Genomic DNA, 25025 nt, shown 5'->3' on the forward strand with positions numbered 1-25025 from the left:
CTTTTCTTTTCTTTTCTTTTCTTTTCTTTTCTTTCTCCTTCCTTCCATCATTCCCCCCCTTCTCTGTTTTTCTTTTCCTTCACGTTCTCTTACTCGATTATCTAAGTTTTTGTTTTGTTTTGTTTTTGTGGCCCCTTTCATTGGTCTATGGGCACATTTGGGCAGTCCTGTCCTCTCACTGACTGGGCACCCTGTGAGGAAGAGGAGGGCTTCTTCGTTCCTTCTAGCTCCCCCCTCCACCCAGCCTCATTAACTGCTCTGCATGCCAACACCATCAAAGTATTAAGATTTATATAAAACACATTCCCAGAGCTAATACATTCTCAGTCTCCGGAGCCCACGTGCTCAGTCGTGTTCCAGAGTCTGCCCTATCTATGGTGTTAGGCCCAAAATAATAGAAATTTAAAAATCCATTCCATGTATGTGCAATAGAAACCAAGGACTATGTCTGCAAGTCGTTATATTCCTAATTGTTATGTTTCTTTTCATACACAATGTACATTTGGGGAATTGTTTGCTTAAGGAAAAGTCATTCATTCATTCATTCATTCATTCATTCCACAAATACTGAGTAAGAAACCACCATGATTTTTGTAACGTCCCTGGTGCCAGAGATGTGAAGATAAAGCCCTCCCCTCATGGATGTCTCAACAGACATGCTTGTACCTAATGAGCGCAACACAGATGGTCACTCCAGCCACTGAGGGACACACGATGGTCACTGGGGGCTGCTGAAGGCACCGAGCGGTGTCAGGAAGTGATACGCAGAGGAGGCGGCATTTGAGCCGAGGTCCCCAGACAAGGGGGAGCAGCCTGGCTATACAGGTGGGCACAGGTGTGGAAGGCAACAGAAAGAGCGTGCAGTTTCTCAAGTCTCATCAGCTTGGCAACCTCATATCCTGAAACAAGATTCCCATGAAGATGGTTCTACAGTTCTCTGACCGGCGCGTCCCAGATACCAAATTAGGTGCATTTCCAGTGGTCTTCGCGTGGGTTTCTATCAATGTTGGAAGCCCATCACTAGCTTCCTGGCTCTTTGCCATTCAATTGCATTTGACCAATTGTAGGCCCTTAGCATCCCTGGGCTGCTCACCTCAGTGATTCTAGCGACACCAACACTCAGCACGTGTTTGGTGTAATTTTCAACACTGCATGTTCCAGATCCCAGCCAGGGGAAATGAGCTGGTCCTATCATGTGCCAGCCACCAGGCGGTGAGAGTGGGTTTTGCCCCCCAATGGTCTTTCCACATTTGGCACCTTCCTTTGTTGCTGGTGAGCAGACAGGCACCGAAGTCTGTCCCCCACAAAGCTAACTGCCCCTTGCTGGCCTCACGGTTTGGCCACATCATGTGGTCTCTTTGAGCCTCTGTGCCATTGCCTGTAAGATGGGACACTTCCTTTCTTTCTCCAGGGCCAGCCCCACAGTCACCGCTGTGAGGACAGCATGGGCTCATTCATGGTAAGTCTCAGAACTGTGCCTGAAAGTGACAAAGTGTCCAATCATGTTATTCTATTTTCTTTATTAAGACAATTAACGTAGACTTATTTTTTCAAGACTAAAACTTTTCGTATTAACTTGTCTTGACTTTATGGGCAGGAAGTTGTGACCAGCTATAAAGGACCCAACGTCACCACCCAGGGACTCTCTGGCTCTGTCCCCATGGGGACTGGGATGCAGGAGCATTTAGTATGGGATTTGGGTCAATCCATTCCTTCCCCAACTCCTCACTCCCAAGACTCCTGCCTGGGATTATGTGGGCCCCATTCGGTTGTGGGAGCCCGTGCGGTTTTGGTTTCCAATACCAACCAACCTACTCTCTGACACCAGCTGGATGTCCACCATTTCAGTCGTGTTCTGACGTGAGTCCAGAGTCAGCACAGACCTCACGGGTTAGGGACTCAGTCCCACGAGATGGCCCCACTTCAGACACCAGCTGAGACTGCGGGGCTCAGACCACCCCACTTCTGCCTAGTCAACCGCAAATGTCGTGGTTCTCACAACCCCCTCCTCAAGTTCAATAATTTGCTAGAACAAGTTGTAGAACTCAGGAGAGCACTTTGCTGAGGCTACCCGGCCTGTTACCAAGAATAAAGCTCTGGAACAGCCAAATGGAAGAGACACGTATGGCAAGGTAAGGAGGCTGCGGGGCAAAGGAGAGCTGGGCACACAATCCTCCCTGCACCTAGATGTTTTCCCTAACCCAGAAACTCCCCAAACCCATCTTTTAGGGATTTTTATGAAGCGTCATTACAGAGGCATGTTTGATTAAATCTTTAGCTCTTGGCAGTTGAACTCCACCTCCACCCCTCACCCTCCCTGGAGGTCCAGGGTGGGGCCGAAAGATCTAATCCTTAATTCTCTAGTTGTTTTTGGTGACCAGCCCCCTATCCTCAGGCTATCTAGCCTTCCACCCCCACCAGGGAAATCATCTCATTAACATACAAAACACAGTAAACATCAAGCTTCTAGGCCCTCCAACCAACTATGTTTTTTCTTATGCAGCACTACCCCAGCCCTAAAGCTGTGGTCCTAACTGGCTGTGACCTGAGTGGCAGGACGCAGAAGGGCCCATTTCAGGCTGTGCCCTGGGGGAGCACACTTACCTCCTTGGGTTTGCTTGCTCCTGTGCCAAATGGGGAGCTGAAATCAACCCTAACCGGGAGGACCCAACTCTCCCTCCGGGAGCACCTCCTATGTACGGGCACCACCCTGTTACTCAGGAACCATTTCTAAACCTTACAACAGCACAGCCGCGTGGCCTTAGCCATCTTGACTTAGGAGGTAAAGGAAAAGAAGTTCAGGGAGGTGAGGGGTCACGGTCGAGGTCACTCTGCTAGTAAGCCAGGTTTCAGACCATTCCAGCAAAGACTTTCTCTTTCCACCACGCGCACAGTTCTCTAATGAACCTTCCAATGTGGAACCACACGGTCAACTTTGACAAGAGGATTTCAGGAGCATTCAGGATTTCAGGGGTCTGCCCCTGGGACCCCCTCCACACCGCTTCCCAGTCAAATTCTGTCAAAGGCGAGGTCTCACTAGCCCTCCCAGAGTTCGTTCTCATTCTGATTTTTTCCCCCAAAACTCCACCCACGGCAGCTGAATTAATAACAGCAAGAATTGATGTAGCCTACCTTTCCCGTTAAGCAGAAGGCGATTCTGAAGCATGCCGCTGTCCTGTGGACAAGCACGTTGCTTGGATGTGTGAGGCCTTCAGCCCTTTATGCAATCCACCTGCGGGCTGACCCCAGGGGCTGTCTGGGCACCAGATTCTGGTCACAGAAGACCTCGGGCTCTTTCTGGCCAATGCATATTTTAACAGGTGCAGCCTTTGGAGTTGCCGGCCATCTGTCCGCTCCAGTCCCTGAAAACATCCCTTCGTCAACTCTTTCATCTGGCTGAGTTTTCTGAAGCATTTCCTAACTCAAAATCCAGCGGAGGTCTTTTATGACCTTCTAAATGCCTTCAATGAACGCCGAACAGGGCTCCCGCCCTGGACTGACCAACCCAAGTTCCACCACGCAGAGGCCGCCTTACCAAAGGCCCCCTTCCTCGGTTTGCCTTCTCACACCACATCCTGGGCCCGTTTTATAAACAGTAGATTTTTCCTGTCTCCTAAGCTCTTCCCAAATTGTTGGACATTCTAAGATAAAAGTGAAATGTTTTTTGCAGAATGTCCCGGAAGAGCTAGAAGTCCCAAACCCTGAAATCCCCTTGTGCCTCCTTGACCACTCCTAAGCTGACCTCAGAGGGGACGGACACTGCTGCCACACCAGGAGTAAATGCGAGTCTGAACTAAAAGCTGGCGTGATTATCTGAAAACAACGCACGAGTGTAAATAAACATGCCAAGGAGTCACTGCCCAAGCATCAACAGTCAGTTGGACTTTCCTGCCAATTCTCTCCTCTCCAGACAGTATGTATTCCTAGAACGGATGATCCATCCGTGTTGACAATCAACCCGGGTTGGTTCAGGGCCCTCCGTGGCTCCCTGCGCCCCGACCGTCCTGAGGATGCCACCAGAGTCCAGCACTCATACCCACAGTCCCCAGTGAGGGCTCGGCGCATAAGACTGCAATCATTTCGTTTTGGTCCAGATATTAGAACCCAATCTCACCCACACTTACTGACATGAATCATATACATTCTTGTCCACACTTGCTGATGTGAATCCACGGAACTCTACTTGGGATGTCTTTATGCCAACACATCACTTTTTTCTCTGATTCTGAAAAGATTTAAAGCAAATTCATCAGCAAGACACAGACGGGGATAAAGTTAATGAAATGGAGGTAGAAAATCAGAACTGAGAAAAGGAGGAAAACATAAAACAGCAATGGTTTCGCTTTCAGATCATGTCCTTGCTTAACTTTCAGTCGAAGGTTGCTTATGAGAAGCAGTCGTTTTAAAAACCAAACTTACTTGGTCATAATTGTCAAACAGGAGCCCATGATGCCGTTCAGCGTCACCCCTATAATACTGAATGTGAGAAGTGGCTTCTCAAATCTGTTACTTATTCAGTTACACCATTTTGCCTACTCGGTTTGTTGTGTGCCCTGTGAAGTCGGGTGCCTTCCCTTCTTCTTCCACACTGGCTGTGAGGACGCACAGAGCAAACTCCAGGACTTCTTCCGAGTAAGTACACCCGCACCACTGAGCACCCAGTACCTCTCTCTTCTTTGCTATGTCTCACTTGATTAACAGACACGTTTACTGCACGTAGAAACAGTATTACGAGGGCGCTGGGAGCATATAGCCAAATAACGGACCAACAAAGACATCTGATGATTTCATGAGGAATAAGACCCATAGAGCTGGTACCGGGGCTGGTTCCGGGCGGACCAAACCTGCCTGGAACCTAGGGCCTTCCTCCTTCCTGCTCCTCCATCCCCAGTGGGACCCAGAACGTCTCCTCTTAAGGTCACAGCTGCCGTGACTTCCAACATCCTGGGAACGGCGTCTGGGAGGGAAGAAGGGGGCTGGGGCTACACAGCCTGCTCATCACCTCACTCTGCCATCAGACAGCAGAACCCTTCCCCAAAGTCGCCGGGCAGAGTTCTCACGTGCCATGGGCCAAAATCAGGATACATGAGGGGAGAGGCAACGGGGTGGCTCATTCGGTTAAGCTCAGGTCATGATCTCACAGCTCGTGAGCTCCAGCCCCGTGTCAGGCTCCATGCTGACAGCTCAGAGCCCGGAACCTGCTGTGGATTCTGTGTCTCCCTCTCTCTCTGCCCCACACCCACTCTCGCTGTGTCTCTCTCGCTCTCAAAAATAAGTAAACATTAAAAAATGCTTTTAAATTAAAAAAAAAAAAAGATACAGGAGGAGAACACTGGAAAAAGAGAGAGAGGTAGGACTGCGTTACTCCAGTCACAAGAGAGCCCCTGGGCTGAGAGGAATCTCCCACATATAGGATAAGAAAATAATAGTGATATGATAATACATATCATTAAAATGTAGATAGCACTTGTTGTGAGCTAGAATTGCAAACATTTGCATTCATCCATTCATTTAATTCTTTGAACAACGTCCTGAGGTAGTTAACCCCAATTTAGGGGACTGGGAAACAGGCACAGAAAGCAGGTCCCACAGCTGAGGAGTGGTTGGGCTGGAGCCCAGACAGTCGGTGCCCATGACCATTGACCACTGCGCATCTGGCCTCTGTCCACTTTGAGCTTTCCTGACAACGTCCATCCTCATGGCATGGGCTTCTCCGAGCCGATCCAAAGACACAATTTGAGGTTCTAGGAATCTTAAAATGACCCAGGGTCTAATTTCGATGAAGCGAAAGATGAGCTTTTAGAGCTGACTCACCGGAGTGCTCCTGCGATCCCCTTTGTTGTACAGATCCGAAAAAGGGAGTCTAGTAAACCTGAGCGAGCTGGGCTTTGAGGCCGGGCCCCTCTCCACCGAGTAACTCACCTAAATATGCTTCACCACTACATTTCCCTTCCTCTTGCCCTCCTGGAGCTTGCATTCTCTCCCCCTCCCCCACTGCCACAGTCCGAGCGGCTGACACACAGGTTGCACCACGAATGGCAGCTGGGGCCCGCGTACTTTGTCGAGGGGGCACCCAGGGACACCCTGGTGCCATCAGCACGGGCCCCGCCCGGGACTGGCCTGCACACAGGAACCACGCTCGCTGCGGCAACACAGCGCAGCAAAACCCAAAGCCTTGCAAATGGACTTGTGCTCATCACGGCCTGTCTGAGGCTCCGTTCCTAACGCGTAAAACGGGGCTAATCTATCCCCCACGCATTGCGAATAAATAAGATTATTTGTGCGCCAGCATTTTGGTGACTGTCGAGTCACAGATTCGGTTTTGTTATTTTTTATCTTATTCTCACATAATCCCGGGCTTTGGAAAGCCGTTAAGTATGTTCTAAATCAACTTGCAGATAGTTGGGAGTTCACTAGTCGAAATACACTGAAACAGCATCAGGCAGTCTGGGTTGGCAGCCGCGGACGCAAGACAGTGGCGTTGAAGAGAAGTCAGGGCTGCTAACACGGGGCCCGCGGCGTGCAGCAGCTCGTGGAGCCGATGTCATCAAGCCCACAGAGGTGACGACGTAGAAGAATCTGGGAGGCGCCCACAAGGCTCTCTGGGAAGGGGTGCTGTCCTTTCCATGGAAGCTTCCCTTGGGAACGAACAACGCGGGGCCTGGTCTCAGCCGCGACATCCTCTGAACTTCATGTACAATCTTCTGATTCTGACACCGACAGCACAGCGGGCTAGAGGCAAGAGAGCTGTGCAACAGAGAAGAAGCACGCACGCCCAGTCTCGACGATGATGCTCCCTGTCGCTGGAATTAACTGAGTTCCACGTGCCAGCACGGCGCTCCGTGCAGTATCTCAACTCCTTCTTCTGACAGAGGATGATGCACACGGTTCCCTGCCTCTTGACATTTTCTCTAGGCCACTGGAATTTAACTCCACTCTCTCAGTACTGCATTCAAACGATCGTGTTTGAAGGTCTGTCCCCTGTCAGGCACTGTGGGCAATGCCCCCATGGCTACAAATGACGCTAAACTACGTGACCTTCTCACCAGTCTCTTCAGAAGATTAGCAAGCATGTTAACGGCAGAGAAAGCTCCAGACATCGATCTAGAGAGGCTGTTCTATTTCTGGCTCTACCAACAGCGGTGTGGCCTTGTGTGCAGCAAAGCCCTTCTCTGAGCCCCCAGTCCTGAATCTCTAAAATGACGACACCTGAACTCTTCTCTGAGCCCCCCCCCCACCCCCACCCCCACGCTGACCTTCTCTGGGACTAGACCTAGAGAAGAGAGGTTTGGTTTGGGGGCTCCACAAAAAAGTCCTAGTGCAGGGACGGGCGTGTCACAGGAAAGCAGGCTCTGCTGCCGTTGCTGCTGGTGACAATGAAGATATTCCCACTTCGTGTGCCAAACAGGCTTGTCACAGATAAGTGTAGCGTGAGCCAGCATCTCCGCAGACTTCTGGCTCCTGTCCATCAGGCTCAGAAGGAACTCAGCGACTGGGGAGAACAGCTCATGACTCAAAATCAGAGGCTTGCTGCTCACCCGGCAAGACCTCCATCCAAAGGCAAGAGTGCAATCAGGGGACGCTGGGCCTTGTCATAATCAATGGGGACAAGACTTCCACTCTCTTTCCAGCCCTTGAGTCAGCAAACCTTCCGTGGGGTCCATGCCGCTTATATTTAAGTATCTCCTCATCTGCAAGCCTCAGCACATATCACACTTCGACCCGCTGCCGTGCACGCGGACCTACTCGTGCGTGCACACACGTACGCACCCAGGCAGACTTGTGCGGGTACACGCTCGTGTAGGTGCACCCGCAAACACCACCGCGGAACAACGTCAGCTGCTGCAATTCTGGTGACTAAGAAAAAAAAGATTTAATATTTACTTTTTTCTTTCACTTACAGGAAAAAGAAACAAATGAAAAAAATAGCTTGGGCGCTAGGGATTTTCACTGTAACTGTTGAAAAAATATCCCCGACTTAAAATACATGGTCCCTCTCAGTCTACAGAAGAGTCCTAAATACTAATGGACCTATATGGAAAGCCCTTGACTATTAAAATCTACTTACACACCTAACTGTACAGGCCACCGATGTCAAAATGTACTAAGGGATGTCGGCCCCTCGAGTGATCACATTATCATACGTTTTCACGTGGCTACAACAGAAATGCTACGTCTGGTCAACCTGCTAGACTCCTGCTGCCCGTTACCAAACTGCAAAATGACGGGTGCGGAAACCAAACTCAAACCAAACCTAATCCCATGACTGACGGTCTCGTTAAAAGCTCCACATGTCCCTTCACGGCCACAAGTGTACGACTGTACTGAAATGGCAGGCAGACAGCTTGCAAGCTGTGACTTTCGATGGCTCAGGTTGTAGAAACGGCACACGCTACCCAGTGCTGTGGTCAGGGTTCTCAGGAACAGGATGGGAATGGCAGAAGCAAGGTCCTGACAAAGGCAGCAGCGGCTGGCGACGAGGAGTGCCACACACACGGTCTGCCACCTTGCTTCTCTCTTCTCCTCCTGGCAGCCTCTGAAAGCAGGTGTTGTCCCTATCCCCGTTTCATTTTGTTTTTAACATTTATTTATTTTTGAGAGACAGAGGGAGACAGAGCATGAGCAGGGGAGGGGGCAGAGAGAGAGAGAGAGAGAGAGAGAGAGAGAGAGAGAGAGAGACACAGAATCCGAAGCAGGCTCCAGGCTCCGAGCTGTCAGCAACGAGTCGGACGCGGGGCTCGAACTCACGGACTGTGAGATCATGACCCGAGCCGAAGTCAGACGCCCAATGGGCTGAGCCCACAGGTACCCCCCCCATCCCCATTTCATAGGTGAGAATGTCGACACTCAGAAACCTAAGCACTGTCCCGAAGACAGGCATCCAGTACACGCAGAGCAGCCCCACGACTCTAGACTGGCCTCACACACCTGGCCTCCTGCTCCGTGGCTGCCTCGGTTTCCCACAGCAAACACCACGGGGCTTCGCGCCTTCCCCCAGGCTCTGTGATTTGGGCCGCTTTCAGGGACAAGAGCACCGTGGCCCCCTTCCTCGCCTTCCGGGCCAGATCAAATACACCCCACTCGTCTGTCTCTGATGACCTCAGACAGAATGATCTGCCCGCTCATTTCTGTTTCCAGAGAAGCTTATAGGAACCTGACCACTTGTCTGGCACACAAGGCTGGGAGAATGGAGTATCAGCGAATGAAGTCAGACTGTTATGCTAACATCGGGCGGGAAGAGCTTTATACCCCACGGTGAGCAATTTCTTGTGCAGCTGTTATAGACTGAGTGTTGTGTACCCCCCAAATTCATATGCTGATGTGATGGTGCTTGGAGACGGGGCCTTTGGGAGGTAATTAGGTTTAAATAAAGTCATGAGGATAGAGCCCTCAGGATGGAATCGGTGCCCTTTTAAGGTGAGAAAAGGAAACTAGCGTTTCTCTCTCTGTCTCTGCCACAGGTGGATAGAGCAAGAAAGTGACTATCTACGAGCCAGGACGAGGCTGTCACCAGGAAGCAAATGTGCTGGCACCTTGACCTTGGACTTCCAGCCTCCAGAGCTGAGAGAGAGAGAGAGATGTCTGCTGTTTAAGCTCCCCACTCCATGCTATTTTGCTCTAGCAGCCCAAACAGACTAAAACAGCTGTCAGTGGGAGCATCAGATAGGTGTAAGGCAGGTAGTATCGTGGTAAGATTACACGGACAGACGGATATTCCTAATTTTAAAAGCCAAAGCCACGCTTCTTAATCCTATTCATTTATGTAATTGCAGGCATCGATAAATGTTTTCTGTAAAGAGCCAGGGAGGAAACATTTTAGGTTTGGCAGGAGATCTGCAGTTGCTGTCTTGTGGGCCGTAGGCCACGGTTTCCTGACCTCAACAGAATACCGTAAATTTTCCAAAAGAAACCTAGAATTTCTCAAAGACTTGCTTTTGTTTGCTGGGTAGACATCCAAACCATTATTCTTTATGGGAAATTTATTTAGGTGTCACTTTATTACAAATATAATTAATCAGGTACACATATGGAGAGTCTCTCTGTTGCTGTTGATTATAGCATCTTCGTGCAGGTGAGACACCAAAAAATGATCCACTGTGGTTAAAAAAGGAGAGCGAGAGAGAGAGCAGTGCCCACGCATTAAGGGTCTCTCAGATGTCACGCACACCGTGTCCAGGGAGGCTTGGCTCCTGAGGGACCCTATAGCCTGGTCTGTAGAAGTCACCAGCCCCTTATCAGAGCCGCACAGCAGTTTCATTTTATAAAAAGAACCAAGCGGAGAAAAAGATCCCACATGGGAAATGTTGCAGCCACAAGAATGCGGTTGCCTTTTTCTCTGTTACCTTATATCTAAAAGTAGGCAATGCTGCTGGACCCGCTTCAAAATCTGCTCATCGCACAAGAAGATCTCAGCACCCCCACCCCGCCCGATGCCACCCCCCCAACACACACACACACACACACACACACACACACACACACACCTATGTTTTCAGCAACCATCAAGGCTGTGTTTCTCGCCTTGGGTCAAAGAATCACTTTCTCATCTGTGAGTGTGATAAGCCTGCTAGAAAAGGAGACTAGGTTTTATTTCCCACCTTATGGCATTTCAGAGTACTGATCTATGCACTCCTCCCAACAGCTGTATGAGGGGTCTCTCTTCCCCCTAATTTACAGATAATGCATTTGAATGAATCTCAGAGACGCTCAGGGTGACCCATCTGGTGTGATGGCCGAATGCGGACCTGAACCCGAACCCATACACCCCAGCATCTGCAACCCCTTCACCCCTTTCGCCACGCCGGGTTCTTTCTCTTGACTTCATATGCCCCCAGAACCCTTCTCTCCAACTCAGCACACCCCACGAGCCCCAACAAGTGGGACCACAAGTCGTCAGCTCTCTCAAGCTGCAGTCAGAATTTCCCGCCTCCTTTCTCCCCCCCCCCCCCCGCCCTCTGGCAGAGCACCCTGAGCACAAGGGGGGTCACCGTAGGGGCCAGGGAGGGGTCCTCCGGTGGCCGTCCTCCTCGGTGCACGGCAAAGCTGGGACACAGCGGGGCCGCGGGGGCTGGGGAGGCTTGGGACCCGAGCCTGCCCGCAGAGCCACCAAGTCTAGACTCCAGATGTGCTCGGTTACCAGGCCAAGTCAGACCCATCCAGCGGGTAAATATTCCTACCAGATGACAGCGGTGCTGACAAAGGACAAAAATAGGAACAGAGTAAATACTGGGCACTGCTGTTCCTTGGGGGAGGTAAACACGGGCACACGCACACAGGCAAGCACATGCATCCACACGCGTGCACACACACTTGCTCGCACAATCCCACACGGCCATCTGCATCCACACACACTCCCACACGCTCACGTGCATGCATCCACACGCGTGCACACCACATGCATGCACACACACATTCTCCACATACTTTTTCAAGATGCTTTTATGTCGGTAGATCATATACGCCCTTGTATTTCCTTGTTATGTTGAAATAGTCCCAGGATGAAGTGAAGACTACTTGAGTCAATTAGACGCTTAAAATGAGCTGAAACTGGGTGCAGAGAGAGGACACACGCCATTTACCTCCTGACTTTTAACCTTTGGAGAGATTGAGAGCTGAGGAAAGAGACAGAAAGCAAGTTTCGGGGATTTTTGTTGTTGTTAAGTTTTTAGAATCCAGGGCAATGAAGTATCTATTTACCCTGAGAGAAGGCAGTTTTATGGTTTCTTTAGAGCCTCAGAATAGCCCTGCATAACAAAAACCTAAAAATAGGTCTGCCCTCCAGCTTTCCTCAGCCCAAGTTTTCCACTGTCTCCCACATCCACCCTGTCACCTCCATTACAGCTCATCCCAGTGACGTCATATGCTAATTTCAAAAATGTGACTTTTTACGTCTGCCTCAAGCAATGGGAGAGAAAGAACATAGGCTTTCGATAATTCCAGAGTTGTAATATCTCTTTGCTTAAAATATATTGGCACCTGGTAGGAGGTAAGGCTTCACTTCCTTGTGAAATTACAGACTTCCATATGTCAGACACAGCAGCTGAAGATGAATGGAATGCTAGAATGTTTTCATAAACTCCCCAACTCAACCCACAGCGCCCCAGGAGGCATTCAGGTGTCCTGAACACCTTTCACGTTTCTGTTCCTTCTTCAGAAGATAGGATTTTTTTTTTTTGGGGGGGGGGGTGGGCACGGACCGAAAACTGGAGTTCAAATCAGCCCCTTTATTCCCATGTATCAATTATTATTTCCCAGACACCTCACTTATTTTTACCCCCTGTAATCTTCGTGGCAGCCCTAAGAAGTATTTTCTGGAATAAGTAGTTTCTGTTGAGTCACAGAGATGGTCTGTGACAGAGCTGAGATTGGAGCCCATCCTGTCTAATTCCCGATGGAAGTGGAATGTATCCTGGGAAAAGGGTCAGCATGGGAGGAGGGGGTCAAGTCATACTGACCACTGCGTCCCCTAGCTAAAAATGCGTACCCTTTTATTTCTAAAACATGAGCTCTCTTCATGCAGTTCAGTGAGTCCTTAACTAAAGGCGAACTATTTCTCTCCATTCATTTTCAGATCAAAATTGAAATTCACCCTCCAGATTTGTTTGAATGAAAATCTGCAATACACAGAATTTCCACTGACAACAAACAAAACAAACTATATCTAGTAGATTCGGTATGGTCATAGGGCTTCTGATCATGGCCAGCTTAATCATGGCTTAAAGTTAAAAGTACCGAACTTAAATACGTATTAATAGATCTGAGTCTTTCTTTTGGCCTGGGCTCACTATAACAGAGCCTGAATTACCATTATATCACATTACAGTCTCCGAAAGTCAATTATTTAAATTTTATTATTTCATATTACATAGATATGTTATAAACTACAGCGTACCTTATAGCGTATTGCTTATTATTATTTCAGTTTCCCACTATTTGCCCATTTGGACAAAGGGAGCACACGTTACCCACTTCTTTATTTAAGATAGGGAACACGTGAATCGCCGAGACAGGTGTGAAAGAAATAGATGGTCTCCAGGTGGTTCTGTCCTTGGCCTTTTTCTGTCTGCTTTCTCATCATCAGAGCATCCCATTCGCTCTCATAATCGCAGCCCCCTCCACTATGGATTAACTGTCTGTGAGTACACCTTGGCTCTAAGTATCCAGAGTCCCACCTGGCTGTATCCCAGACTCCACCCAGGAGGGTCAGCCGGACCCTGACCTTCCTTCTTAATGCCTCTCCTCTCGGCCACCAAGACCAGAAATGCTGGAGCTCTCGCCGACTTACTCTTCAAGCCCACATGCTGCCTTTCATCTGCCACTGGCTTGTGCCCACCTCTTCTCCCCAGGCATAGCTCTGGCTCAGACTCTGGTCATTGTCCTGAGGGCTGCCCTACGTGTTCTCCACCTGTCCTGCTCTTTCCCTGCCTCCTGACTTTCCCTTCACCTCATCTGCTCCTCGGATGGGCTTTCCATTGTTCTTACAAAAGAACATTAGAACACACGGCCGTAGGCTTCCTCCCTCTAGCCACCCCCCTCCCCCAATCTCCGGGCTCCGTGTCCGTGCACGACCTCAGGCCCTCTGTGAGGGGCTGCCCTGTACGTGTGGTTCTGCCTGCACGGGGACTTAGTCATTGCTGTTCCCCTCACCTGCAGTGCCTTTCCCTGCACTTCAGCTAATTACTACTCATATTCAACTTCTGTTCATGCCTTGGGGAACATTTTTTGGTGTTCTCTGCTGCATGAAAGATTACTGTTCTACTCTACCCGTACCGTGGAGGGTCCTCTCGGTTACCTGGGGCCCAGTTTTGCCTGTATCCTGCACTGATTTGATTTATATCTGTCCCCCTCACCACGTCATAAAGTTCACAAGGCAGGGCCCTCATCTGATCCTGCGGACCCCTGTGGCTGCAAGTCCTCACACACATTCTAACACGTAATAAATGCTGATAAATGTTTGTAGAAGGAAGGATGAAGGACAATAGAGTTTAGGCTGATCTGCAGGCGTATTGGTTTCCACTGCGCGTAACGGATGCCACAGACACGGTGGCCTTAAGCAGCACACAGTCACCATCTCCAGTTTCCTCAGGAGTCTGGTGTGCTCCCACTGGTTCCCTGCTCATGGTGCCACAGGGCTGAGAGCACAGGGTCAGCTGGCTTTACCCTTGCATGGAGGCTGACGAGGAAAAACCTGCTCTCCCGCTAGCTGTCAGCCTGGGGACAAAGGCTGAGTCACGTCCTTGCTGGGTGACCCCATCTACAGGCCCTCACAGGCTTCCCCCTCTCTCTGACTTCAGGGAGAACCTTCATGAAAGCCTTTACAGAGATGACCCGGTCAAGTCAGCCTACCTAGATAATCTCCATTTGGATGAACTCCAAGCCAACTGATCAGGAATCTAATGACGGAGATGATTCGTGATCATCACCTTCATAGGTTCTGCCGGCAGTGGGGGGAAGGCATTGGATGGTCGTGCAGGGGTCCTGGGGTCATCTTGGAAGCCCACTGGCGACCAGGTGGAAGAGAACCGCTGCTCTCCTGGGCAGATTGTTGGTCGCCATAAGAGACCCTGGAGCCCTCAGAGCTCTGCCCCGGGCCGGCAGGAGATGCTGAGTCTTGGTTCCCAAGCAGATAAGACTGTAACAACAGTGATGCCTACTTCAGGAGTTGCCATGATAAACGAAATGACATCCTGCACATAAGTCCCTGGGACACAGAAAGTGTTCACTGAGAGATAACCATCGCTTCTGGGATTCTCAAGTATGTTTTGCTTCTGGGAACAATGGCCACGGTATTTGAAACCCAGATCTTTCCCAGAATACCTAGAACATATGGTCTCCAAAATTAGAGAATCACCATCCAATAAGCAATATATTTCTGGGGGAAAAAAAAAATTCCCTTGGAAACAAGAAGCTAGGGGATTACTTTTTTTTTTTTTTTCAACATACAATTCAAATTCAGGCCTGGCAGCTACCCATTTCATTAAGTCTACTTCCCTTAATCAAAGAGTTTCAAGCCTTATTTGAGAGAACTGTGTAACGTCCTAAGTTTTGAGTAACATACACTGAGGGTGTGACTATGCAGGCAAAAGGGACCTGCCTGCTTCTATCTTGTTTTCACACAAGTTATCTCCTCCAAAATCAAAGTCAGTATCATTTCCCATTTAAAATGCCCCCAACACTCCTCGCAGTTACTTCTGATGTTTCAAATTCCCTTTCTTGCCGATGAGGACTTTCTTTTCAATAAGGTATAAGCATAACTTATTTGGATTTCCTTTTCTCCATTATAATGTGGGAACTTCCTGCCGTGCTGATGAGATCACTTCCTGCTGGCTCAGCACACCGCCCAGCCTTCCGGACACTGGCCACAGGAAGCCTGTAATTAAGACTGATTGTTGGAGATCATACAGAGCCCTGGGAAATGTCAGCAAAGGCCTGAGGATCTGAGAGGGAAATTACCTTGTAGCACCATTCACTTATACCCAGTTATCCCACTGAAACCCCTGTATGGACTTGCTGCCTCTCTCTCCCCCTCCATCCGCCCTCCTCGCTGACCACTGAGCTACGATGGTATCTGAATCCTGGATGTGAGTTCCCGTGACCCTTGCTTGCTCCGTGGTTGTAGTCTGGGCTTAGAAGGGGGAACTGATGGGGCGGTTGGAACCTTGCCCCTAACCCCTCGCATTGATACTGTTGGCTGAGATCTGTGTCCTCCCTCCTTGGGCTTGTGTTTCTGCACCTTCATAATGGGCGGCCCTGTTTGTGCCAAACACACCTCCCATCACTGCTGTTCATGTAACCAGGTGTCGGGTGGCGCTTTCTCTACATTTGAAATCTGGTGAAAATCAGCCTAAACTCTGAATCTGGAGTAAGAGCTCAAAGCCTTCCTGGATTCCTCTCCATCCCTCTGCACCCAGTGGCCTGTGCTCAAACATTCTACTTAGCCTTCTGCATTCAATCCAATCAGCTCTGCCATTTTAATTTAGCAACTGATGAAAGATCTGGGGGCAGTTTGGAGGTAGCATATAGCGCATGCATATTCTGCCATTTGCTCAAATGCACCTCCTTCCTCCTAGGCTTCCTGCCAAAGGATCCCGTAGGGAGGGTCTCCCAGCCGGGGCTCCTCCTGTGATAAGAAGGCAGCCCAAGTGAGATACTCTCCTTCTTATGGTGGTCAGATCTAATAAGTTATCGGAGCCTTTGGAAGCACTTTGATCATTACGACGCCATTAATAAATGTCAGGTATAATTAGGATTTTTTTTTTTTTAAGCATCATGGGGCATGAAAACTTTTGCAAGGACATCTGAATGGAATCAGCAGAAAATCTTGATGGTCCTGCCTCAAGGCAGAAATAAACCCTTTACATTAAATATGTGTCTTTTGACTAAAGACACTAGACATTGCAGGTATGTTCCTTAAATAAGGTCAGTGACCTTGCAAAAGCAAAAGTCTAACTATGAGAACGTCTAGGCCAAGCATGGTTTGGTTAATGGCAACACAACTGAGTTGAAAAATAAAACCACTATCAAACTAAAAAGCTTCTGCACAGCTAAAGAAATCATCAGCATAGTGAAAAGGCAACCTACGGAGTGGGAGAAAATATTTGCAAACCATCTATCTAAATAAGGGCTTACTATGCAAAATATATAAGGAACTCATTCAACTCAAGAGCAAAACATAAAAATAAAGAATAAACAAGTGGATCAAACAATGGGCAAAGGATCTGAATAGACATTTTTCCAAAGAAGACATACAAAGGGCCATGAAAGGTACATGAGGTACAAAGGTACACGAAAAGGTGCCCAACATCAGTGATCATCAGGCAAGTGCAAATCAAACCCATAATGACCTATCATCTCACACCTGTTAGAATTGCTGACATCAAAAAGACAAAAGACATGTGTTGGGGAGGATGTGGAGAAAAGGGAACCCTCATGAACTGTGGGTGGGTATGTGCATTGGTGCAGCCACCGTGGAAAACAGTACAGATGTTCCTTAAGGAAATAGAACTAGAACTACAGAATGACCCAGCAATTCCACTCCTGAGTATCCGTCCAGAGGAAGTGAAATCATGATCTCAAAGAAATCTCTGCACACTCATGTTCAGTGTGACATTATTTACAATAACCAAGACGTGGAAACGACCTGTCCATCCACAGATGAATGAATAAAGAAAACTGTATATATGAATTTTATCCAGTCATAAAAAGAAGGAAATCCTGCTCTTGGGGCAACACAGATGGACCTTGAGGGCATCATGCTAAGTCAACTAAGTCAGACAGGAAAAGGTAAGTACTGGGGTGGGGAGGATGGGGAGATGTTGGTCAGAATACACATCTCCAGCTGTACGCTGAATGAGCTCTGGGGGTCTAATGTGCAGCATGGTGACTCTAATTAGCCAGACTGTGATATATACTGGAAAGCTATTAAGGGAGCAGATTTTAAATGCTGTCACCACACCCTCACAAATGATAATTACGTGAGGGGATGGAGGTTTAACTATGTGTAATCATTTCACAACGTATATGTGTATCAAACCATCATGCTGTATTCCTTAAACTTACAAATGTTACATCAGTAATATACCGATAAAGCTGGAGAAAAGGGAAAAAATGAAAAAGAAAATCAAGCGTAGGTTTGATTACTTCTTCCCTTCTATTCTATTAATATTATTTTTAAAAGGATCCAATAAACACTGAATCAGTGACTACTCAAAATGTTTCACTATTCTTTTTCTAACGTTTTTATGAAATATTCCATGTGAACAAAACGATATAGACGTAGAAGAGAATATAAATGACAAGGTATCCACCAGCCACAGGAACAAATTATTACCAATATAGTTGAAGCCTACCTTGTACCAATTCTTCCCCTACCTTCTATCCCATCTTCCCCAGAGGCAATCACTCAGGGGTATCCACTACGTAGAATTGAACTTTAATCATTTCCGTGACCTGAGTGGTTTTACTTTCCCTTCAGATGCACATATTCCCAAGTGACATTTCTACATCAGAGAAGTTTCTAACCACTGTCCTGAGGCACACTGATATGCATGGAATGGGTCAGAAATCATCAAGTGTCTCGGCCTCCTTGGGCTGCAATAATAAAATATCATAGACCGGGTGGCTAAGACAACAGAAGTTTCTTTTCCCACAGTTCTGGAGTCCAGAAGTTCAAGATCAAGGTGTCAACAGAATTGGGTTCTGGTGAGGCCTCACTCCTTGGTTTACAGATGGTGGCCTTCTCCCTGTGTCCTCACATGTTTACTGTGGGTGTGACTCTTCCTCTTCTTAAAAGGACACCAGTCCTATCGGATTAGGGCTGCATTTGATAAATGTACAGATTATGACCGTATTTAATCATAACTGTTTTGTTGAAGACACTATCTCCAAATACAGTCCCATTGGGGTTTAGAGATTTAGCACATGGGATCTGGGGGAGGACACAATTCAGTCCATAACACCAAGTAACTGATCATCTCTGCTCTCTATAATCTTACTGATGTATAAACAAACATGAATCAATGACAGAAATCACTCCCCTGGGTACTACAAGATTTCTACTTACCTAGAACACTCAACCATTCTCTATTGCCTATTCTTGGCCATTTCTTGCAATATCCAAGACTCAGAATTTCTTTGAGCAGCTTCTTCTATTTTTTACACTGTGTGTTAGGATCTTATAATCGGACAATATTTTGGGGTCTGAGCTTGGTTTCTCCCCCATTAAAACTCCATACTCTTTCCTTTCCTTGTAATCATTCACAGGGATGGAGTACATGAGGGAGAAAAGAGGGAGGCTTTTCCCATTTTTTAAAAAAGTTTATTTATTTATTTTGAGAGAGAGAGAAAAATAGAGAGACAGAAAGTGTGGGAGGGGGAGAGAGAGAGAGAGAGAGAGAGAGAGAGAGAGAGAGAGAGAGAGGAAGAGGGAGAGAGACCCCTAAGCAGGTTCTGCACTGTCAGCATGGAGCCTATGTGGGACTCAAACTCATGAACCATGAGATCATGACCTGAGCTGAAATCACAAGTCAGATGCTTAACCGACTGAGCCACCCAGGTGCCCCAACACTCATCTCATTTAAAGTCTCAGTCTATTTGGTGTACATCTCTCTAGCAGAATCTCTGCAACATGAAACTTCCCAATCCATGTGGATCCAATGTTCCTACTGGTGAGAAAAGCCAGCCCAACTGAACTTTCTCCCAAGTTAGCCCACACTTACTTTCTGACCTTGGTATCAACGGTCCGAGCCCCTTAAAATATGAAGGCCAATCACAGCACCACCTGTTTTGGGCAACTGCCCCACAGTCCTCCCCAGAGCAATTCCACCAGCTGCTGACAGCTCACAGCTAAGTCACTCTCTAGGAATTGCCCCAATTGCCTGCAATTCAAGACAGCCATCTCCACAAAGTCATTTCCCCTTCCATGTGGACAGCCTGCACCTGGTGACTGGTCAAGGCAAGGCATGTGAAGGCCCAGCCTCCTTGCCTCCAGGCAGAACAATAGCATCCAGAGCTCCCTGTGGATTCAGCTGAGGCCTTTGTGTTGACTGTATCTCAGTTAAACTCTTCCATTTGTTCAATTTTATTAGTTTTACCCTCCACAGATATTGATCCCAAGGATACACCCCTGATCGACTTCCTGCCCTAAATTTGTATCTCAGAGTCCCCTTCCCCAAGAATCTGATTTATGGCAGCTGGTGTCAGATCTGGTCTGAGAAGACTGACCCTAAAGAGGGATTCTGGAACTGGATGGCCTCCTAGCTAGCTGTCAGTGAAGACCCCATCACTGAGGACCAGTAAAGGAAGTATGAAGAGCCCAGGGCATGTTAAAGTACAGCAGTTAAAGTTTCACAGTTATGAACCAGGAAGGGATATACTGAGGGGCATGAACTGGGAGTCCCATACCACATGAATTTGAGGAATTCAAGTATGGGTCTAGTAATTGTAAGGAAAATGGTCTTTAATGGCGATTGTTGAACGTTACTGATACTTTGGGGTAGAAAATTGGAGACCTAAGTCCGTAAGTTAATATTCAGTGTAGCAGGTTCCAAAGAAGGTTGAATTCTCAACTTCAGCAAGGCTATTTATCCCAAGGCCACATCTCTGTTTGGGAAGGTGGAACCAGATGTGTGGGGCGCTCACACCTAGATGGATGCCCTTGAGAACTGCAGATCCTTTGCAGAAGTGACACTCGCTCCTTCCTGGTAAAATCAAGTGGCTTCCATCACATAAGACAACAGGCATCCAATCTTGCTTCTGTCCCACCCTTGCCCCCTGCTTAAGATCTATCCCACTAATGTCCCTAGCCACCAGATCATTAATTAGGTTTAAGTCCCAGCATACATGGCTGGAGAGATGCTGGGCATATGGACACAGGAAAGGGACTATACTCTAAAACAGCCACAAGACTTCAGCAAGATATATCAGCAAGAGCTAAAAGAACATGCATGAGACTTGATCTTGAAGGTGTAGAATCAAGGTCAGGCAAAACATAATGGAGGATAATAAGGGGCTCTTCTATGACCAAGGATCTCACATGCTGGCAAGGACCATAAGAGATGGTGCTAATATGCTGTAACACACTACAATGGCACCTGAGACCTGTGAGAAAGCAACAGCCTACATTAAGTGAAGTGGAAATCTCAGAATTTCTCTAGAAGCATGGGAGAAGGGATCAAAATCTCAGAGAACTGGGATAGCTAGAGTTGATATACTATAGAAGCCACTTGATTTTAACAGGGACTAGTGAAATCCCACCAATTAGGTATGGCAGGAGGGCTTGGAGACCCTCTGTTTGCCAACGCAAGGAGGTGTGCCCCAGTGAATGGTGCATCAGGTTCATGCTCTCTATAGGTCATGACAAACTGTAGGAAGTGCTGACAATGAATGGTGTTCCCTGATATCAGTATGACGGTAGGGTCCCAGAATATCAAAAGTTAGGTGACAATGTTTAACCATTAGGGAAAAAAAAAAAAAAGTAAGTGCAATTATTGCAATGGATGGCAAAGTCAGAGTGGCATCCAGGGAACCTCATCTACCAAGAGCTATGGAGATGAGAAAAGAACAAGCCATCCCCAAAGGCAAGAGAGATGGCAGCCAGCGAGAGGAGGGGGATAAACAGAGTTAGGGATCTATGGTCCTGTCTTGTCCACAAGAGGACAAAAGCATTTGTTAATATAGATAAATTAAATACAGTTATAATTACTAGGGTAGCCGCTAAAAGAATGCAGATAAGAAAGGAAAAAGAAACATCAACAAAACATGAAGGACTAAAATCCAAATATATCGGTAATTTCATTTAATTAAATGAACTAAGTGGTCCAGCTAAAAGATAAAAATTGTCATAGTCTGAATAAGAAGATAAAATCCAAATATACACAGTTCATATAAAACATTTCTTTTTTTTTTTGGGGGGGGGACACCGCTTTAGTTTATTTTTTTTTTAATATATGAAATTTATTGTCAAATTGGTTTCCATACAACACCCAGTGCTCATCCCAAAAGGTGCCCTCCTCAATACCCATCACCCACCCTCCCCTCCCTCCCACCCCCCATCAACCCTCAGTTTGTTCTCAGTTTTTAAGAGTCTTTTATGCTTTGGCTCTCTCCCACTCTAACCTCTTTTTTTTTTTTTTCCTTCCCCTCCCCCATGGGTTTCTGTTACGTTTCTCAGGATCCATGTAAGAGTGAAAACATATGGTATCTGTCTTTCTCTGTAGGACTTATTTCACTTAGCATAACCCTCTCCATTTCCATCCACGTTGCTACAAAGGGCCATATTTCATTCTTTCTCATTGCCACGTAGTACTCCATTGTGTATATAAACCACAATTTCTCTATCCATTCATCAGTTGATGGACATTTAGGCTCTTTCCATAATTTGGCTATTGTTGAGAGTGCTGCTATAAACATTGGGGTACAAGTGCCCCTATGCATCAGTACTCCTGTATCCCTTGGGTAAATTCCTAGCAGTGCTATTGCTGGGTCATAGGGTAGGTCTATTTTTAATTTTCTGAGGAACCTCCACACTGCTTTCCAGAGCGGCTGCACCAATTTGCATTCCCACCAACAGTGCAAGAGGGTTCCCGTTTCTCCACATCCTCGCCAGCATCTATAGTCTCCTGATTTGCTCATTTTGGCCACTCTGACTGGCGTGAGGTGATATCTGAGTGTGGTTTCGATTTGTATTTCCCTGATGAGGAGCGACATTGAGCATCTTTTCATGTGCCTGTTGGCCATCTGAATGTCTTCTTTAGAGAAGTGTCTATTCATGTTTTCTGCCCATTTCTTCACTGGGTTATTTATTTTTTGGGTGTGGAGTTTGGTGAGCTCTTTATAGATTTTGGGTACTAGCCCTTTGTCCGATATGTCATTGGCAAATATCTTTTCCCATTCCGTTGGTTGCCTTTTAGTTTTGTTGGTTGTTCCCTCTGCTGTGCAGAAGCTTTTTATCTTCATAAGGTCCCAGTAATTCACTTTTGCTTTTAATTCCCTTGCCTTTGGGGATGTGCCGAGTAAGAGATTGCTACGGCTGAGATCATAGAGGTCTTTTCCTGCTTTCTCCTCTAAGGTTTTGATGGTTTCCTGTCTCACATTCAGGTCCTTTATCCATTTTGAGTTTATTTTTGTGAATGGTGTGAGAAAGTGGTCTAGTTTCAAACTTCTGCATGTTGCTGTCCAGTTCTCCCAGCACCATTTGCTACACAGACTGTCTTTTATCCATTGGATATTCTTTCCTGCTTTGTCAAAGATTAGTTGGCCATACGTTTGTGGGTCTAGTTCTGGGGTTTCTATTCTATTCCATTGGTCTATGTGTCTGTTTTTGTGCCAATACCATGCTGTCTTGATAATTACAGCTTTGTAGTAGAGGCTAAAGTCTGGGATTGTGATGCCTCCTGCTTTGGTCTTCTTCTTCAAAATTACTTTGGCTATTTGGGGTCTTTTGTGGTTCCATATGAATTTTAGGGTTGCTTGTTCTAGTTTCGAGAAGAATGCTGGTGCAATTTTGATTGGGATTGCATTTAATGTGTAGATAGCTTTGGGTAGTATTGACATTTTGACAATATTTATTCTTCCAATCCATGAGCATGGAATGTTTTTCCATTTCTTTATACCTTCTTCAATTTCCTTCATAACCTTTCTATAGTTTTCAGCATACAGATCTTTTACATCTTTGGTTAGATTTATCCCTAGGTATTTTATGCTTCTTGGTGCAATTGTGAATGGGATCAGTTTCTTTATTTGTCTTTCTGTTGCTTCATTATTAGTGTATAAGAATGCAACTGATTTCTGTACATTGATAGAAAAGAAATTAAAAAAAAAAAAACCCTGAGGATTAATGAGCTAGACATCCATGTCAATACACTTGATCTTAGCCAAAAGGCCCAGAAGCAATAGGGCATCCATGTCAATAATCTAGATTGACACAGGAATCAATGAAGTTTTGTTTTTTTTAAAGGCACACAAACACAATAAGGGCACCTGGGTGGCTCAGTCGGTTAAGCGTCCGACTTTGGCTCAGGTCACGATCTCACAGTTCACGACTTCAAGCCCCACATCGGGCTTTGTGCTGACAGCTTGGAGCCTGAAGTCTGCTTCAGATTCTGTATCTCACTCTCTCTCTGCCCGTGCTCATTCCCTGTCTTCTCTCTCTCTCTCAAAAATAAACATAAAAAAATTAAAAAAAAAAAATAAAGCCACACAATAAAGGGCAAAAACCAAAAAGTTGATTCTTGAAAGAAACTAAGAAGATTTATAAATGTGTGGCACAACCGCTCGAGAAAGAAGGGGGAAAAAGAGGAAAAGAAAGGACAAGAGCCAAAATGAAAATGCAAGTGATTGTGCCACTTTATGCCAATATCAAAAATTTAGATGAAATTGAGTAAACTCCTAGAAAAAAAACATAACTTACTAGAAGTGACGCAATTCATGTAAATGGATCAATAACAAAACCTTTCCCTCATAAAGAATATTCCAGGCCCAGATGGTTTCAATAGCAAATTCAACCATTCTCTCCCAAAGTCTTCCAGAGAATGGGGGGTGGGGGGGGTGGGGGAAGGGGGGGGACAGTATCCTCCACAAATTAGAGGTTAGAAGAACCTTAATACCAAAAGTCAATGAGAAATTATAAAACAATCTGATGTTTAAACATAAATGCAATCATCCTGGAAAAAATGCCAGCGTTCCAAATCGAGCAGTATATAAAGGAATTGATACATTATGAGTAACCTGGCTTAATACCTGGAATTCAAGACTCATTAGAAATTCCATTAATATAACTCACCACTTTAACAGATTAATGGAGAAACTCCACATGATCTTAGTGAATGGATAAAAACAACCTGATGAAATTCAATAGTAATTCATGATAAACATTAATCTACACAAAGGGGAATATGAAGAGAACACCTTAATCTAATAATAAGCATCAGTCAAAACACTACAAAAATCCTAGTACCTGTAGTAAAACAATGAAAGCTTTTCCTCTGAAGTTGTCAACAGGATGGAATGAAGATTCCCATTCTCACTATCTGCTTTCAACACAGCAGCTGTGCTTAGAAGAAGGGTATCCATATGGGGAAAAAATGGAAAAAAACTTCTAATGGAGAAAAAATTGCACTGGATGTCTCCTTTCCATCCTGCACAAAAATCAAGTCTATGTGTATTATAACCCTAAATGTGGAAGGCAAAATTACCAAGGTTTCAGAAGATAATATGAAGTGATATCTTCATCCCTTGAAAATATCTTCATGGTTTTAGGGTAGGAAAAGATTTCTTACATAAGAGAGGCAAACAAATACATTAAAAAAAAAACACACACAACTAATTATAGAAAAAAACCGGATTTTCAAGAACTAGCCATGCATGCCTCTGTCCCAGCTCTAACACAGCTCCTTCTAGAAGCTTTCTCCAGCTCCTCCAAGCATTATGATGCTTGCTGATTTGGTCCAAACTCCTGGAAAAGCCCTTACAATGTTGGGATACTGTATTACAGCTTTCACACCTGTCAGTTAAGCCAGACTTTGGGT

At 46.5% G+C, this 25025-nt stretch overlaps 1 pseudogene; it reads right to left on the minus strand.

The window, feature by feature from the left end:
* Positions 1 to 23239: 23239 nt before the first annotated feature.
* LOC131486482 (U2 spliceosomal RNA) lies at positions 23240 to 23392 on the minus strand (annotated as a pseudogene).
* Between the last annotated feature and the right edge of the window lie 1633 nt (positions 23393 to 25025).

The sequence above is a fragment of the Neofelis nebulosa genome, chromosome 9, assembly GCF_028018385.1.
Source record: "Neofelis nebulosa isolate mNeoNeb1 chromosome 9, mNeoNeb1.pri, whole genome shotgun sequence".
Classification (NCBI taxonomy): Eukaryota; Metazoa; Chordata; class Mammalia; order Carnivora; family Felidae; genus Neofelis; species Neofelis nebulosa.